This window comes from Scyliorhinus torazame, chromosome 16, assembly GCF_047496885.1.
Source record: "Scyliorhinus torazame isolate Kashiwa2021f chromosome 16, sScyTor2.1, whole genome shotgun sequence".
NCBI lineage: Eukaryota > Metazoa > Chordata > Chondrichthyes > Carcharhiniformes > Scyliorhinidae > Scyliorhinus > Scyliorhinus torazame.
The window spans coordinates 182,552,110-182,566,409 of NC_092722.1; positions in this window are offsets into that span (position 1 = coordinate 182,552,110).

Here is a 14,300-nt window from a genome sequence, read left to right on the forward strand (position 1 = left end):
AAACAACCACTATTTACATAGGTCTCGTGCCTGCCAAGTCGTAAAACATTCCAAGGTGCTTCACAGGAGTCTCGTCAAGCAGAATTTGACACGGAGACGCGAAAGGAGATATTAGAGACGGTTGTTCAAATGCTTCGTCAAAGAAGTCGTTTTTAAAGATGTCCTAAAGAGCAGAGAGGTAGGGGCGGCATGGTGGGGCAGTGGTTAGCACTGTTGCCTCACGGCGCCGAGGACCCGGGTCAGATCCCGGCCCCGGGTCACTCTCCGTGTGGAGTTTGCACATTCTCCCCGTGTCTGCGTATTATAAGTATAATAATAATCTTTATTATTGTCACAAGTAGGCTTACATTAACACTGCAATGAAGTTACTGTGAAAAGCCCCTCGTCGCCACATTTTGGCGCCTGTTCGGGTACACGGAGGGAGAATTCAAAATGTCCAAAATTACCTAACAGCACGTCTTTCAGGACTTGTGGGAGGAAACCGGAGCACCCGGAGGAAACCCACGCAGACACCGGGAGACAGTGACCCAAGCCGGGAATCGAACCTGGGATCCTGGAGCTGTGAAGCAACAGTGCTAACCACTGTGCTACCTTGCTGGGTAGGTGGATTGGCCATGCTAAATTGTCCCTCAATTGGAAAAAAATAAATTGGGCAGTTTAAATTATTTTTTAAAAAGAGGGGAGAGGTAATGCGGAGGAATGGTTTGGGTGAGAATTTCAGGGTTGAGGGCAGCTGGAGGACATGGCTCCCAATGGTGGAGGCAGCGAACGCAACACCACCCATCATAATGGGCCCCTGTCGATCGTTCTTCTTTACAGCCATGACACAGAATTACATTGTATCGAGTTTACAGAACAGAAACACGCCCTTTTCCCCAACAGGCTCAATGGGATGAAGGGTCAAGTGCACCCCTCGTGTATGGGAAACCGACGGCGGGATGCACCATCGGCGGGACTGGAAATTCCCGCCATCGTGAACGGCTGGAAAATTCCGGCCCTTATCTTCCTCCCTCGTACACTTATCAAACCTCCCCTGAGATGAGTGCTGACGGATCTGATGTCTCCCCGGAGTGATTTAGTTCATCTTTCATCACGCCTCACACAACTTCCATTTTAACCTCAATGAAACATTGACCATGTGGTGTGACAAATCGGGGGGGGGGGGGGTGCGGGGGGAATCATTTGCCGGGATTTTCCGGTCCTTTCCGCTGGCGGGGATATCTTCCGGTCCCACCGAAGGTGACCCCCCCCCCCATGGTGGGATCCCTGGCAGCAGGACGGGTGAACCAAGCAAAACATTGTAGACATAGGGAGATCCCACCCGCAGCCAATGGTGGGCCATGTCCAATGTCAGAAAACAGGCGGGGGTAGGGGTGGGGAGGTGGCTTTGAATTGGTGAACCGTCTGCTGTTGGGGATCAGGAGGATTCATCACAGGGCCTTCAGCAGGGTGGGTTTCTTGCAGAACAACCGGTTCACGTTAATGAGTTCTTTTTTTTATTCGTTCGTGGGACGTGGGCGTCGCAGGCTGTGCCAACATTTATTGTCCATCCCTAATTGCCCTCGAAGGGGCAGTTAAGAGTCAACCGCATTGCTGTGGGTCCGGAGTCACACGTAGGCCAGACAAGGTTAGGACGGCAGATTTCCTTCCCGAAAGGACATTGGTGAGCCAGATGGGTTTTTACGACAATCGACAATGGTTTCATGGTCATCATTAGACTTGAAATTCCAGATTTTTATTGAATTCAAATTTCACCATCTGCAGTGGCGGGTTTCGAACCTGGGTCCCCAGAGCATTACGCTGGGTCTCTGGTTCACTAGTCCAGTGACAATACCACTACGCCACCATCTCCCCATTTTTCCACAATGTCCAGTAACGCTGTTCAGGCTGCAGTCATCAAGCTTCACATAAACCAGAGTAAGAGCTTGATGGTGGTGCTAAATTACACTTCTGTGAAAGTGCCTTCAGACATCTCCTACATTAGAAGTGTTATATAAACGGAAGCTGTCATTACTGTGGTTTATTGCACTTTCGGCAGTCATGTCACAACCAAAGCCTACATTTATCACTTAGGTGAAGATGCTTTAAACTCCAGTACACAACGTCCTACCTCATTACATGTGGTAATAAGATATTGTATAAGCAGTTGGCTGGAATTATGCAAATATACCTGCACAGGGACAAGGAACTGCTCGACAGTGGCAGCTGCGAACAACATAAGTATAAACTGCGACTGAAGGCACTTTGCGCTGTTTTTCTGAATCAGTTTAGCAAATTCACACGCATCTTTTTGGACTTCCATCGATTTTGTTGGCAGAGAAAGCTGAGGGCAGTCTTGTGCTGTGCTGTCTCACCAAAATCACCCAAGCACCAAGACATCCACCGGAGATGCAGGTTTGCCACATGGGGATGGATGGGGAGCAGGAGGAGTCACGCACCAGAGGGGTGCATGGCACAACAAAGACATCTAGAGGCTGAGGTTCCTCCACCCCACTCCCCACCATGGATACAGTGGAGCGGGATGGAGTCCTCGTCACTGACCTGCAATCCGGACCTTTCCAATGTGTCCCGGGTCACAGTGGAATGGCCACACAAACTTGTCACCTGGCACATCCGACCTCACGGTGCCCCCCCCACCTTCTTGTGCCCGTTGGAAAGCGGGCAGACTCTTTATTTCACATTTGGATTGTTTAAAAAATTCAGATAAACCCAATTTATTTTCCCAATTAAGGGGACCGTTTAGCATGGCCAATCCACCTAACCCTGCACATCTTTTTGGGTTGTGGAGGGGGGGGGGGGGGGGGGAGGGGGAGGTGAGTCCCACTCAGACACGGGGAGAATGCGCAAACTCCACACGGACAGCGACCCGGGATCGAACCCGGGTCCTCGGCGCCGTGAGGCAGCAGTGCTAAGCACCGCGCCGCCCTGCATTTGCATCATTCTCGACTGTCAAGTTCGCCCCGTCCCTGAGTCATTCATAAAAGAGCCAAAGACGACAGAACAATAAACTCTCTTGTGCACCGAGTGGATAGGGTCTGGAATGCACTGCCACAGATTGGGGGAAACTGTGGTTTTCGGAAAGAAATTGGATACTTATCTGAGGAGGAAACATCTGGAGGCCTACGGGGAAAAGGCAGGTGACTCGGACTAGCTGAGCTGCTCTTGCAGTGGGGCAGCACCGATATGATGGGCTGAATGGTTGCAGCACAGAAGGAGGCCATTCTATGATTCTACAATAACTAAACACAAATGTACAAAGAGCATGGGGGGAAAAAAACACTGTTTTGTTGAATTCCGGCAGTGGCCTGGAGATTAATCTTTAACTCCTAAAGACTCCGGGGAAAATATTGCAGGGTTGGCAACGCCATTCAATACCCAACAAAACCTTAGTGATGTTATCTGAGGTCTGTGCCTAAAGATCTGCTCACGTTGAAGATTACAATCCCCCACGGTGTAATATTACGGTGTTTAGGACTAAGGGTTAATGTGGGATTGGGTAAACAGTACCGTACACATTTATATTTCAGAATCCTCTGGGAATAGAAGTGGGTAGCAGGGAACCTGGTGGAAGTCGGCATTAAGATAGCACCTGGTCAAGACTGTTTCTATATATATATATATGTGTATATAGGTATGTGTTATTAAAAGTTATTGTTCGACCATACCAGCCTCTCTCGACCTCGTCATGAGCCTGCATAATACCTGGCAACACAGTGTCCCTATGGAAATTGATCAAAGACTGTATCTGTGTATACAAACTGGCATTGAATAACTGCTTACAATTGAGCCATTGTCCCTTTACGAAAGTGGTTTGCTTTGTGACGTTAATTGCATGTGTAGAGCAGAGCGAAACCATTCAGAAGATAGGCAATGGAAGTTAAGATTCTCACTTGTCACAGTCGAACACTGTTTTAACACAAGGAACATCTAAATGGTAAGAAAATCCATTCGTAATGAACTTCTGACAAATGGTGCAAACACATCTCATTGCATATTCCTCTCCTCTCCGTGTTAACGTCCCTGTGACATTTAAACATACTCATTTTTTTTCCCTTCCGGTGACAGACCACGGAGTTTGGCAATGAGATGGAGAGTGGCTGAAATACTAAAGCCGGGGGCTCCGGTTTCCTCCCACAGTCCAAAGATGTGCAGGTTAGGTGGATCGGCGGTACAGAATTGCCCCTTATTGTCCAAAGGATGGATGGATTTGTTTATTGTCATGTGTACCGAGGTACAGTGAAATGTATTTTTCTGCGAGCAGCTCAACAGATCATTTAGTACATGAAAAGAAAGAAAATAAAAATAAAATGCCTAATAGGGTAACACAAGGTACACAATGTAAATACATAGACACCGGCTTCGGGTGAAGCATACAAGGGTGTAGTATTAATCAGGTCAGTCCATAAGAGGTTGTTCAGTGGGATTACAGGAATAGGGTGGGGGAATGGGCCCAGGAAGCGTGCTCTTTCAGAGTATCGGTGTAGACTCGTAGGGCCGAATTGGCTGCCTTCTATGATTCTATGGAACCTGATGATGATTCATGGACGACAGCTGTGAGCCAGTCACAAAGATCTACTTTTTAATCCAGTTGCTTTATTCATGACCAAAAGTGTAATGTAGACCAAAGCTCCTCACAGATTGTGTTCATAGAACGATACAGCACAGGAAGCCATTTGGCCTGTTGCACCCGTGTTGTATCTCAGTGACAATTGCCATGTGCAACTATCGGACATATTGAGAAATAGAACTGTTTGAACACAGCGAGCGTTCTGGATGAAGACCTTTTAGCACTGGAAAATAAAGACTGATAATGGCTAAAGCAAGAACAAAATACTGCCGATGCTGGAAATGTGAATTCAAAACAGCAGCCGCGAAGCGGGAAACGGGCTTAACGATTCAGGTCAACAATTTTCCTTTTGAACTTTCCTGAGCCACCTTCTTGGACCACTGCAGTTCTTGTGATGTAGGCACGTCCACCGTGCTGTTAGCAAAGGAGTGCCGGGGTTTTGACCCAGCGAGGGTGAGAGAACGGTGATTTTTACCAAGTCAGGATGGTGTGCGACTCGGAGGGGAGCCTGCATATCGCACAGCGTGGTGTTCCCAGGCATCTGCTGCCCTGGTTCTTTTAGTAGGTAGAGGCCACGTGTTTGGAAGATGCTGTCAAAGGAGCCTTGGCGAGATGCTCGGCGAATCTTGCTGAGGGCACACACTGTTTGTTCCTCTGATGTGACATTGCAATTGAAGGTACCTCTGACAGTGCAATCATGATCAGAAAACATGAAGGGAAGTATATATGTCTATATCATCCAGGCCAATTTATATATTTTAATGGACAAATGGCTGGATATCCACTAGTTCAGGAAGTTTCTGAGCAGTTTAAAAAGGGACAAAGGGTAATTGCTCAAACTCCTTGCATTGTATAAACATTCCAGCCTAACCAACACATAAGGGTAGCAGACAAGGCGTCTGCGCCAACCAGCTATGGACAAAGGCAGAGCTATTTGTGACTCCTCATCTCCAATGGTTATAGTAGCACAGTGGTTCGCACTGTATCTTCACAGCTCCAGGGTCCCAGGTTCGATTCCTGGCTTGGGTCACTGTCTGTGCGGAGTCTGCACGTTCTCCCCATGTCTGCGTGGGTTTCCTCCGGGTGCTCCGGTTTCCTCCCACAAGTCCCGAAAGACGTGCTGTTAGGTGAATTGGACATTCTGAATTCTCCCTCTGTGTACCCGAACAGGCGCTGGAATGTGGCGACGAGGGGATTTTCATAGTGCTGTTCGTTGCAGTGTTAATGTAAGCCTACTTGTGACAATAAAGATTATTATTAGTTACCTGCTCAAAACACAATGGGTTTTAACGAGGGGTTTCATTAATTGAACAGCTCAACCTGTAACCACCATGTCACATGACTGAGGCGGGAGTTGTTTGAATTGCCTGATGGGATTTATCCTAGGATTCTCTGGGAAGCCAGGGAAGAGATTGCTGGACCTTTGGCTTTGATTTTTATGTTATCATTGGCTACAGGAATAGTGCCAGAGGACTGGAGGATAGCAAATGTGGTCCCTTTGTTCAAAAAGGGGAGCAGAGACAACCCCGGCAACTATAGACCGGTGAGCCTCACGTCTGTAGTGGGTAAAGTCTTGGAGGGGATTATAAGAGACAAGATTTACAATCATCTAGATAGGAATAATATGATCAGGGATAGTCAGCATGGCTTTGTGAAGGGTAGGGCATGCCTCACAAACCTTATCGAGTTCTTTGAGAAGGTGACTGAACAGGTAGACGAGGGTAGAGCAGTTGATGTGGTGTATATGGATTTCAGTAAAGCGTTTGATAAGGTTCCCCATGGTAGGCTATTGCAGAAAATACGGAGGCTGGGGATTGAGGGAGATTTAGAGATGTGGATCAGAAATTGGCTAGCTGAAAGAAGACAGAGGGTGGTGGTTGATGGGAAATGTTCAGAATGGAGTTCAGTTACAAGTGGCGTACCACAAGGATCTGTTCTGGGGCCGTTGCTGTTTGTCATTTTTATCAATGACCTAGAGGAGGGCGCAGAAGTGTGGGTGAGTAAATTTGCAGACGATACTAAAGTCGGTGGTGTTGTCGACAGTGTGGAAGGATGTAGCAGGTTACAGAGGGATATAGATAAGCTGCAGAGCTGGGCTGAGAGGTGGCAAATGGAGTTTAATGTAGAGAAGTGTGAGGTGATTCACTTTGGAAGGAATAACAGGAATGAAGAATATTTGGCTAATGGTAAAGTTCTTGGAAGTGTGGATGAGCAGAGGGATCTAGGTGTCCATGTACATAGATCCCTGAAAGTTGCCACCCAGGTTGATAGGGTTGTGAAGAAGGCCTATGGAGTGTTGGCCTTTATTGGTAGAGGGATTGAGTTCCGGAGTCGGGAGGTCATGTTGCAGCTGTACAAAACTCTGGTACGACCGCATTTGGAGTATTGCGTACAGTTCTGGTCACCGCATTATAGGAAGGACGTGGAGGCTTTGGAGCGGGTGCAGAGGAGATTTACCAGGATGTTGCCTGGTATGGAGGGAAGATCTTATGAGGAAAGGCTGATGGACTTGAGGTTGTTTTCGTTGGAGAGAAGGTTAAGAGGAGACTTAATAGAGGCATACAAAATGATCAGGGGGTTGGATAGGGTGGACAGTGAGAGTCTTCTCCCGCGGATGGAAATGGCTGGCACGAGGGGACATAGCTTTAAACTGAGGGGTAATAGATATAGGACAGAGGTCAGAGGTAGGTTCTTTACGCAAAGAGTAGTGAGGCCTTGGAATGCCCTACCTGCTACAGTAGTGAACTCGCCAACATTGAGGGCATTTAAAAGTTCATTGGATAAACATATGGATGATAATGGCATAGCGTAGGTTAGATGGCTTTTGTTTCGGTGCAACATCGTGGGCCGAAGGGCCTGTACTGCGCTGTATCGTTCTATGTTCTATTATACGGCTCTTGCGTTTTCCCTACAGTTAACCAGCGAAGAGAAGGGGGCCCCAGACTAGCTGCCTGCCCCTGACCGCCATCTCTCTCAAAGTCTGATCCCCAGAACGAAACCTGCATTTCACCTACAGAATGAACTCATTTCCAGGACAGGGGAATAATTGGCAGCATCTTCAACAGGCTCAACCTGCAACCGGGCTCCGAGGATCAAGACGAGGAATTCTGCCAAAGCCACCTGAAAGAACAGTCATTGGATGTTGACTTATTGGACTCTGGCCTAACATGAAATCCTAACTTATTTTAACTGTTGTCTTTGGCCTGAATTCCTTTCTTACCCTCATAACTCTTCTATTATACAAACACAAAAAATGAGGGAACATTGAAACCCCTTCCCACATTTTATGTGTGTTTAAAATAAACTAATCCAAGGAATTCCTACAGAGGCCATCGATCTGGACCGACCCTCTGAACGAGCACCCTACCCTGAAATAAAGCCTGGGACCCCCTTCATAACAGCACTGTGGGTGGGTGCTACCAGATGGACTGCAATACATCCACAAGGCAGCTCACCCTTCTCAAGGTCAATTAGGGATGGCAAATGAATGCAGGCCTAACCTTCATCGTCCACGTCCCAGAAACCAATAACATTTCACACTGTCGAGACAGCTTGCGACAATGTACCATCACCCTCTGCAACCAAATTGCACAGTCTCATCATAAAGTCGCCGTAGTCCCAGGTGACCTTTGAGAGGGAGAGCTGATTTAACCTGAGGATCACCACTCCTCAGGCGAGGTTGAGAAGGCTGGGCCTTCATGAATAACCTCAGCCGGTACGGGGATTGAACCCGTGCTGTCTGCCTTGCTCTGCATCACCAACCAGCCTTCCAGCCAACTGAGCTCCCATCATACAACACAAGTGAGTGTACCCTATTGAGAATTCAATAAAAATGTTATTTTGATATTCCACACCCCATTGATGACACTAAATAATCTTTTTGTGAACCACCTTTCCCTTCACATCTATTTTAATCAAAGTCGTGATTCGTATAGAAACATTAAACAAAGAAACGTGAGTGTTACAATTTGAAAATGCTGGCCACAGCAATTCTGTAACAAATTATTCATGACCTTTCCATCTTTAAATGTCGGGCTGCTTCCAATGTTACCTCAAGCACAGCTTGAGTGAGCTAATTAGGGCCATGTTCACATCAAGCAAGGAGTGGATTAAGTCTCCGGGTTCTGTTACAATGACAGTGTTAAACAAGGAAACCGTGATTATTTTTTCTATTAACTCCATTTGCTGATTGTTATGAATGATATTTCCCCGAGACGTGAGCTCCCTACCTCGGTTGAAGTGCATCATCTTTCAAACTGACACGTAGGCGGATTTGAATGATGTGGTGGAACTGCTGGGACGTCGCAGAGCCGAAATGAAGACCCAGCTGCCGCTTTGTAATGTCAGGACGTCCGAGCCACTCAGAGGCCTCGGCTACTGCATGACAACAGTTGGGTCAAACAGAAACGCAAGGTTGTGTTTCACTGCAGGGCCCAATCAGTCCCTGCAATTGCCACACAAAAGGGTGGGGAATGTACGAACGAACCCCCCCCCCCTCCCCCTCATCAACATTTACCGGACTAACTTAGCCCCATGTGCGAACAGGTGCAAGGTTTTCCAATGCAACCTGGCACTAAAATGGAGCCGATTATGTCCCGACACCTTCAGTTACCACCGCGACCCCCCCCCCCCACCTCCCCCCCGCGCCCCCCCCCCCCCCCCTTCCTCCGCGCCACCAATCTTTTGAGGTGATTTGTCGGATCCCCTTCCTCCTGAGCTGAATCCTAAAGGACCACCTTCGTGTTCCATTGCCCACCCTCTCTACACACCTGGGAAAACCGTGTCATTTTTCACGGAATCGTACAGCACAGAAGACGGCCATTTTGTCGGTGTTCGGTTGTCAATTTGTCCAACTTTCTAAAGGAAATTGGAACATGCTTGAAAAGGAGACATTTTACAGGGTGATAGAAAAAAAGAGTATCATAGAATTTACAGTGCAGAAGGGGGACATGCGGCCCATTGAGTGGGCACTGGCCCCCGGAAAGAGCACCCCACTTAAGCCCACACCTCCACCCTATCCCCGTAACCCCACCTGACCTTCTGTGGACACTAAGGGACAATTTAGCGTGGCCAATCCACCTAAACGGCACATCTTTGGACTGTGGGAGGAAACCGGAGCACCCGGAGGAAACCCAGACACAGGGAGAACGAGGAGTTAACACGGCCGAATACACTCTGAAACAGGAGACGTGACTGCATGTTCATCTCCTCTTGGCATATGTTCTCCTTGCGTGATCCCTTCCGTCGCATTCGCAAAACCATGGTTGTGCTGCTTTATTGGTCCCTGGTGAACGGGTTGAATGTTTTTCAGAATGCTTACGCATATTCTTTACTGTGATTACGCCCCATTTCAAACAATGGCTCGGTGCGCCCCCTTGTGGAGAAACAGGGTAGTGGGACATTGAAGAAGCTGGTCGATGACAGGTCAGGCCCTGCCAGTTTAGGGGAGGAGCTGGCAGCAGGGCACTGCGGTTATTTGAAATAGAGCAGGAGTTGTCCCAGCATCTCGACGAACAGGTTATCCTCGACCAACACCCTGAGAGCAAGTCAACAGGACAATCGTCTCATGATGGGATCGCACGGCGGACAAAATGGTTGCTGTGGCCGCCCACGTAACAGTTGTCACTTCACAATCACCCAGGGCGTATTGGGATAGCCTGTCGTAAGAACAAATGTGTGGGCAGCTGTAGGCCTTCTACACCCTCAATTCCACCCTCCTGTGGGTCTTGAACACGCTCAATGATGGAGCCTCCATCGCCCTCTGGGGCAGAGAATTCAAAACATCCCCAACCCTTTGAGTGACAAAATCTCTCCTTCGATGCCCATTTTGTGAGCCTGATCCCAGGTTTTCCATTTCCTCCAGGTCCGGGTGGTGGTGGGGAAGGAAATATCAACCCATCATCTACCCCGTCAATGTGTTTAAGAATTTTGTATGTTTCAATCACCTCTCATTCTTCTTAACGCTCGACTCCATAGCTGAGTCAACCCAATCTTGCCCCAGAGGGCAATCCCCTCAACCCTGTTCAGTGAATATGCTTTACAGATCAGAATATAAATCCAGGTCTTTCACAGAAACCATGGGGAAACCCACTCCCTCCGGATACAAGAGCAACTCCATCAGTCCCACTCCCCAGGGTCCTTATTTTATTTTCAGAAATTCAATCCAATCCAATTCCTTTTTTCAAACTCTTGTCTCTTTTAAAACTGAGCGAGTTCCCCAATCTGTGCTGCACCTCATCAATCCCATGTTGAGCAGGATATATCTAACTGCACTTTCTCTAGATACTTCAGTCTGGGCTTTCCCAGCCCAGGCTGGGAGGTGTGTGTCTGTGTGTGGAGTGGGGTGGGGTGGGGGGGTTTGGAAATAGGGCTGGTGAAGGCCCTGGGAGGGGAGCCCAATGCCATCCCTCCACCATGGCATTTTTACCACCAGTGCTGCCAACGGGGATCCCGATCAATCCACAGCAGGTAAAGCCCGGAAGCCTCGCCCCGTTTTTGGGGAGGGGTCCTCATTCTGAGGAACAATCTACAGCACAAGGAGGGGTCTCCAGCAGCCAACCACTGGGCAAAGGTGCTGGCAGCAAATTGCACCCCCCCCCCCCCCCGCCCTTGCTTCATCCAACCAACCACACCATTCTTCGAGAAAGCCTTGCCATCTAGGCGCAGCCTATATCTTGAAGCTGGTGGCGGCTGAATGGACCATCAGCTCTTGGGGGCCAGGCCACTGTTCTTCAACGGATGGCGCTGCCACCCGATTTGCCGCTGGCAAAATGCTGCCCTCAGGAGTCCCACTGCCCTCTGGGCTGGGGTCACTTTCTGTTCTCTGCTCCAGCATCAGGGCTTCCCGGTTCCCTGCAAAACTCAGCCATTTGCTTTTAATCTAACGAGCTGCTACATTAATTTATTTAACACAAGTACTGCAGTTACAATCAATAAATGATGGTGTTTACAATGCACGGGTATTGCAGTGAGTGTCACTGGGTACTATATTAATGCAGGTTGTGTGGTTTGACTTTGTTCAACAGCATCCTCGAGTCCTTTACACTTACAGCCTCTGGCAGTGCAATGTCTGAGTTACATTGAGCTCCTCAATGCCCTTTCAGTAAAAGAAAAAAATCCTTTCTTTCTTTAAATTCTTCACTTTATTTGTCTTCTCCAATTGCAACAATGGCCTCTCGATGGTTCTCGTGTCTGCTCTTCATTCTCGACAGTTAACAGCTCTGCTGCCAATCTCTCCCATTGAGGAAATTGTATTGAGAAGTTGCGACTCTGCCACAAAGCACACTGCGATGTGTTCCTATGTTAAAGGAGGTGGACAGACACATGTTGGTGTTGTTGCAATAAAGTCCAGGGGCGGGATTCTCCAGTCCGCCAGCCTCGTTTCCCGGCACGGATTCCCAGTTCCGACAGCAGGTCAACGAGATTTCCCGTTGTGGGTTGTGGCCAACCCCCCCCCCCCCCCCCCCCGCCGTTGGGAAACCTGCCGGTGGAGCAGAATATCCCGCGGACGGAGAATTCCGCTGCAGGACTCTCTCCAAGGCTGAAACATATCTTCCATATCTGGGGGTCAATGCACCAGCAATGTGTGTGTGGGGGGGTGAGCGGGGACCTACGCCACCCCACCCGCCCACCCACCCACCCTCGACCAAAAGGCCGGTCAGAAAACAAAAGACTCCACTCCACAGCAATGGACGGGTCGCATCCACCGACAAGGAAAGTGCGGGACTTCCACCCCTCGCTCAGGCGGGAGAGCCAGAGCCGCGTTTGGAGGAATTGGCCACCTCCCCATGCCTGCTTTTGTCAAACCTGGAATGGGGCTGACAGGGGTTCAATTGGCTTGTAAACAAACTCAACTCGCTCTTAATTATCTGTTCACGTGTGGCAGGCAGCCTGGCGATTTGGCACCGTTCCCCCAACCACATCGGGGTGGACAACGTGAGGGTGGCCATCCCCATCCCTTGTGTTTTACAGTCCACCCCAGGACAGAAACAGGGGATCGGGTGGAGGTGTTGACCTTGGGTGCGTTTTATGGCAGCAACATCTGGCCCCTAGGAGCAGCGATCCTGCGCCGCACAGGGGGCCAGCACGGCACTGGAGCGCTTCACGCAGCTCCAGCTGCCGATACGGGCACCAGCACGGCCGACGCGGGTCCACGCTTGCGCTCCACGGCCGCAGCGAGTTCAACCATGCCCGCGGGTTGCTTTGTTCGCGCCGGCCCCCGGGCAACATGGCGGAGACCTACAGGGGCCCCCCGCCCCTCGGGATACGCCCACCCGCCGATTGGTAGGCCCCGACTGCGGGCCTGGCCAACGTGGAGCCCCCCCCCCCCCGGCCCCGGAGTCGGATCCTCCCTCCCCCACACCAGGACAGCCCCCGCAGCATGAACGGCGAGGTCCCGTCGGGTAAGACCACACGCGAACTGCGCGACTCGGCCTGTCGAGTGCAGAGAATCGCTGGGGGGGCGGGGCCTCTCTGCCGCGATTTGCGCTGATTCTCCGGCGACCTGGCGACGCATGATTCGCGCCCCCCCCCCCCCCCCCCGGGCGATTCTCTGACCCGGCGCGGAGTCGGAGAATCCCGCCCAGGGAGTCTGCCCCTTGGGTTTCTCAATTGCAAACGATTTGGCACCACCTAGTGGAGAGAGAGCACACTGTGTAATATTTCCCACCACACCAGCAGGCCATTTGCAACCAAGAGGTCAACGCTGGTGTTTATATCCCTCCCGAGCCCTTCTCTCCTCCTCCTTCATCTAATCCCATCTGTAGCTCCTCTATTCCTTTCTCCGTCATCCGGCTTCACCTCGAACGAAGCCATGTTAATTCACCTCCTCCTGGTGATAGCGGGCTCCAGATTCCAACCACTCTTTCAGACAAATACATTCCTCCTGAATTCCCGGTTGGATTTGTGACCAATCGTTATAATCCCAAAGAGACCCAGTCGATTTTGTTTCATTTAATAACAAAATGTGACATCAGAAATGCATGGACTCCAGTAAAAACTAATTCCTAATAGGCAAGGTAACTTGGTGGTATAGTTTGTACAGTTAGTTCTAACACTTAGCAGCAAAGTAGAAACAAAACATGATTAATTTTCTTTAAATTCAATGCAAAAATGGCGCATAATTCAGAATGAAGTTGGAAGAAAACATTAACCGTCTGTTCAGAACTACATGGTGTGGAGATGCCGGCATTGGACTGGGGTGAGCACAGTAAGAAGTCTTACACCAGGTTAAAGTCCAACAGGTTTGTTTCAAACACTAGCTTTCGGAGTACTGCTCCTTCCTCAGGTGAATGAAGAGGTATGTTCCAGAAACATATATATAGACAAATTCAAAGATGCCAGACAATGCTTGGAATGCGAGCATTAGCAGGTGATTAAATCTTTACAGATCCAGAGATGGGGTAACCCCAGATTAAAGAGGTGTGAATTGTGTCAAGCCAGGACAGTTGGTAGGATTTCGCAGGCCAGATGGTGGGGGATGAATGTAATGCGACATGAATCCCAGGTCCCGGTTGAGGCCGCACTCATGTGTGCGGAACTTGGCTATAAGTTTCTGCTCGGCGATTCTGCGTTGTCGCGCGTCCTGAAGGCCGCCTTGGAGAACGCTTACCCGGAGATCAGAGGCTGAATGCCCTTGACTGCTGAAGTGTTCCCCGACTGGAAGGGAACATTCCTGCCTGGTGATTGTCGCGCGATGTCCGTTCATTCGTTGTCGCAGCGTCTGCATGGTCTC